Here is a 5,157-nt window from a genome sequence, read left to right as displayed (position 1 = left end):
TCCCAGCAAAGCTAAGGGAGCAGAAGATTTTTCTTTTTTCTCACAGAGCACGGTGGTGTTGATTCCCTTAAGTTTTTCTTGAGACAGGAAGGGAAAAAAATGAATTTGGAACAGAAAGGGGCAAAGATTCTTTTCCCACTGTATTCTTCTCAAGGCACACCCTTCCCTCTCCAAATAAGGTGAGAACCATGGTGTAAAGGAGAGAAAAAGAAACCTCAAAAACAGGGCAACTGAGCACAAGAGGGGGAAAAAAAAGAAAAAGGAAAAAAAAAGACTGCAACTTGCTCCCAGAGACTGGAGAAAATGAAAAACGGTTGGAATCCATCAGTGTTCATTAGTCATCTTCCTTCATCTTCCTCTCCTTCTTCCCCCTCATCATCATCTCAATCTTCTTCACCTTCACCATCACCCCTTCTTCATCAATATCTTCCAACCCTTCCTCCTCTTCATCATCATCATCATCTTCTTCTCCTTCCCCTTCTTCATCGTCCATGTCAGGAACCAAGTAGTACTGTAAAGGATTTGGCCAAATGTCATCTTTGATGACTTCTCCTAACTCATCTGCACCTGCATCAGAATACCAGTAAACCAGGTAAAGACGCTTTCTGGTTCCTCATGCTGTCTCTTCCTGCTGGCTTTATTCTGTGTTTGACTTGAACGTTTCGTCAAATCCTTTCCAGATTTCCATTTGATTTCAGTGGACTTTGAAGATGGATCACCACTCTCATTCAGATGAAACTCTTTGGAGAGAACTTTATTTTCGAAGTAAGGATTTTCATCAAAATAAAAATCTATTCTGTAACCTGATTTAAAATCTTCAAATTCTCTCACTTCAACGCTTGTCAAATAATGCAGCGCCTCTTCATTCTCTTTCCCAAGCAGTGCAGACACTTGTGGATGGTTGACAAATGTTGTTACCCCAAAATTTGGGATTTTGGAGATCAATTCTGACCTCTTCTGAAAAAATGGTTGGCAGAGTTTGTTATATTTCTGTTCTACTTTCAAAATCTCCTCACTGGCTTGTTCATTAAGTTGTCTATTTCATTTTGTACTTCATCAATATGTTCAATAGCTTCTTGCTGTTCTTTTTCTCCCTTCAGCACTACCGGAGTGGTCGGCTTCTTTTCTGGCTTGGGGCCTGAGTCAGTTTTGGTTTCTTTGTTTGAGGTGGGAGCTAGGACTGGCGTTTGGGGGCCATGCTGTGAGGCAAGTCCTAGGATCTGATTAATGAGAAGTCGCCAGGCTCAAAGGCGCTCTGAGCACTCACTTTTTCAATTTTTAAATTGAATTTAGGATTTAACCAATAGGAGGGCAGTTCAGCATCTAAGACATCTCTATTCACTTCACCCATTCCTTAAGGACTCAATTGATTTCTTTTCCATTTGGAACTATACAGTATGTTTTGAATACTGGAAGGACAATTGCTTTTTTTTCCCACATTTTATCTTATGCACAATTTAATGCTCTCTTGCATGATACACTTTTAAGTTAAATCTGTTGCTAACATTCTCCACCATTTATTCCTGGTGGTAAATACTCTCATCATGATTAGTTTCAAAATGACAAAATGTTGGGACAGAACATGGGCCTGCTAGGATATTTCAGTAGCACATCATTATATTTTATTTCCAACATGCTGATGCATTAGGTAAAAATATACTCAAGAACATTCATGATAAAATAGTAAAATAATGGGAAGTGGCAAGTTTTAATTATTTTTTAAACTTTGATGTAAGTGTAATTGGTTTAAAATATACATTCAAAACTATATTTTTATTGATTTCAGTGAGGAAGGGAGGAGAGAGAGAGAGAGAGAGAGAGAGAGAGAGAGAGAGAGAGAGAGAGAGAGAAAGATGAATGATGAGATAGAATCACTGATAGGGTGCCTCCTGCATGCACCACAGTATGAATCCAGTCCACCACCTGAGCATATGTCCTGACCAGGAATTGATCAGTGACCTGTAGGGTCATAGGTTAACACTCAACCACTGAACCACGCTTGCCCAGCTCTCCTAAGATTTTCAGGGATCCCACGCAACCTGCAACCAGGGTAGCAATGAGCAGTGGCAGCTCCTCCTTGCCTAACCCCTGAATCAAGGCCTCCTTTACTCTAAATACCCAGTGAGCTAACAGCAGCCTCACTTTGGCTCATTTATTTCCCACAATGTTTCTAGAGAGTCAAAGGAGCCTCACCTAGTCTCTCTGATGTTTCCTCTTCTATCTTTTTTTTTTCTTAAATGTATTTTTATTGATTTCAGAAAGGAAGGAGAGGGAAAGAGAAATAGAAACCTCAATCATGAGAAAGAATAATCAATTGGCTGCCTCCTGCATGCCCCCTACTGGGGATTGAGCCTGCAACCTGGGCATTGCCCTGATGGGAAATCAACTGTGACCTTCTAGTTCATAGGCCAATGCTCATCCACTGAGCCACATTGGCCAGGCCATTTTATTCTTTTTTTTTTCTTTTACATATTAATAGCTACGCTTTATTGAGTCCTACTGTGTGCTCACATAAGTAATCCCATTCAGACCTTACAGAGCCTTTGGAGTTAGCACTTCTTTTTTCCCATTTTTTATTAAGGTATTATATGTGTACATATCTTAACATTGCCCCCCCTACTCCACTCCCATAAATTTTAACACTATTCTTTTTTAATTGATTTTTTAGAGAGAGAGGGAGACGGAGAAGCATCAATAATGAGAGAGAATCATTAATCAGCTGTCTCCTGCATGCCCCCTACAGGGATGGAACTCCCCAACCTAAGCATGTGCCCTGACCTGAAATCCAACCAGATTTCATGGGTCCATGCCCAACCACTGAGCGATGCCATGTGGGCAAACTATATTTTTTATTGTAGACTCTATTACAAATAGACCCAATTTCCCCCATCCTCATCCCCATTTGCCTCCCTCTACCCTGCCCCCACTATTTCTAGGCACTCAGCACATTATTGTCTATGTCCATGAACTATGCATATATGTATATACTTTAAAAATATATCTTTATTGATTTTAGAGAGAGGAAGGGAGGGGAGAGATAAATATATGAATGACGAGAGAGAATCACTGATTAGGTGACTGCTGAGCATCCCCACCCTCACCCACTGAGAATTGAACCTAAAACCCATGTATGTTCCCTAATCAGGAACAGAACCATGACCTCATGGATCATAGATCAATGCTCACTTATTGAGCAACACAGTTGGGCTATATTATTTAAAAAAATTGATAGGTATTTTTGGTTGTTGATAGTATTATAGATGTCTCCCATTTTTTGCCTGAGCATATATTCTTTGGGGGATCTCTCCCAGTTCTCCCCACGCACCTCTCCTGGGAGATCTTCCAGTCTGTTCCAGTTAACCAGACCTCTGCCCCATCTTGTCCTTCCTCAGGGCCACTTGCTGAACCACATCACCTTTATTCACCAATGTTATTGGCTGAGATGCTAGCCCTCGCCTTCGCTTTTGAGAAAACTACAGTTACCCAGAAAGGAATGCGACTACATAGGCGGAGCTAAAGGGCACTTTTGTGTCAGTGCATCTGTTTAGGGAGGGACTTCCACCTTCCTTTTCCTGGCGGGCATTTTGAACTCTTCTGTTTCATACAAGCACTCACAGGCTTCAGCACACTGGTCGTGAGAAGAAGGAGGCGGAGGAGGCCTAGGAAGCAAGGTCCTTGCTGTGCAGCGTGTGTCTGAGGCTCTTTGAGCACCAACAGGCTGGGATTAGGGTCTCAGTGTCTCCCAGATTCTTCTCTGCCCACAATGTTCAGTCAGCCTGACCCCATTGAACCCTCCAGTCTTGGGGTTCTGCGCCTTTCAGGTCTTGCCGCCCAGGTTGAAGCTTTCAGAATGGTAAGTCACTCTGGGGTGACACATGGTTTATGGGGGAAGAGGGTTAAAGGCTGCAATGCCATGTTGTAAAGACAAGGTGGTGGGACTGAGCCTGTTGGATTAGGAAAACCCAATCCTGTTTTGGGTGTAAAGGCAACAAAGAGATGAGGTGTGGTGTTGCACAAGGAGTTTTACTTTCATTCTCAGAACGCTGGGGCCATAGATAGTTGTGAACAAAAGAGGGACGTTTTCTGAGGCCGGAATCTAACTTTTCCTAAAATTGGTCAGAGGAAGAACAGACTAGAAGACAGAGGACAGCAGTGGTGGACAGAAAGTAGAAGTCCTCTAAATGGTATGGTAACTGGCCAGATTATGCACTGAGGACTGAACCCTGAGATAATACAGGCATCTGGAGGGCACCTGGCCTTTGGCCTGGCAAGGGTACTGAGCAGCCTGAGCCCATAGTTCCAGGCAGTGTTTTCCAGGCTCTCAATAGACCATTTTCATTCCATGAATTCTTACAAATTTAGAATGAATTATGTGTACTGGTTTGTGGAGCTTATTTTAGGGCTTCAACACTTGTGGCCTCTGAGATGGTAGAGTCTTGGGACTGTCAGCCGCTCTTGTAGCCCTTGGACCTGGGTACTTTTAACTGACACTAAGCTCAGAATCCTAAAGCCAGTACTAGGGCTACATGAAGTGGACCTTGTTTTTGGCAAGCAGTGTAATGAGTGCGAGGACCTACAGGCATAGGTTCAAGAATGTGCCAAATCTTGAATTAAAGAGTGAGCTGATTCTGAAATCTGCAGGTATTATATATATATATATATATATATATATATATATATATATATATATATGTTTTAGATGTGTAGAAAGGAAGGGAGAGGAGAGATACAGAGAAACAGTAATGATCCAGAAACAAGGACCAGTTGGTGCCTGCACAACCCCTACTGTGGACCCATCCCGCAACCCAGGCATGTGACCTCACCAGTGCATGGGTCTCTGTTCAACAACTGAGACACGTCAGCCAGGACTGTGGATCACTTTAATACAGGGAATCACGGTCAGGTTGGTAATGGTAGTATTAACTCAGAAGGGACAGTGTGAGCCTGAGGACTGGCTTTCTTGCAGGGGCCACTCTTTGTAGGAGGTGGGTGTCACAACACAGCATAGGGACAGAAGTTGTCATGTAGAGTGTCAGGGAGAGATAATGGTTTTGCAGTGGACATGACCTTTAAAAGATAAGTGCATGTGCGATGAATTGGAGGCTGTAGAATAATTCAGAAAGATGAGATAGGGAGGTAGGGGTTGGTACATATTTA

General features: G+C 42.6%; 1 pseudogene across 1 annotated transcript; it reads right to left on the bottom strand.

Moving 5' to 3' along the window:
* Positions 1-274: 274 nt before the first annotated feature.
* Positions 275-1,198, bottom strand: LOC307094652 (protein SET-like; annotated as a pseudogene). The gene is made up of 2 exons (XR_013815297.1): positions 404-1,198; positions 275-364 (listed from the first exon to the last, which is right to left on the bottom strand). The product of XR_013815297.1 is annotated as a protein SET-like (transcript).
* Positions 1,199-5,157: the final 3,959 nt, after the last annotated feature.

Source organism: Cnephaeus nilssonii, assembly GCF_951640355.1.
Source record: "Cnephaeus nilssonii genome assembly, chromosome: 23".
Classification (NCBI taxonomy): Eukaryota; Metazoa; Chordata; class Mammalia; order Chiroptera; family Vespertilionidae; genus Cnephaeus; species Cnephaeus nilssonii.
This window is presented reverse-complemented; position numbering and strand designations above follow the sequence as displayed.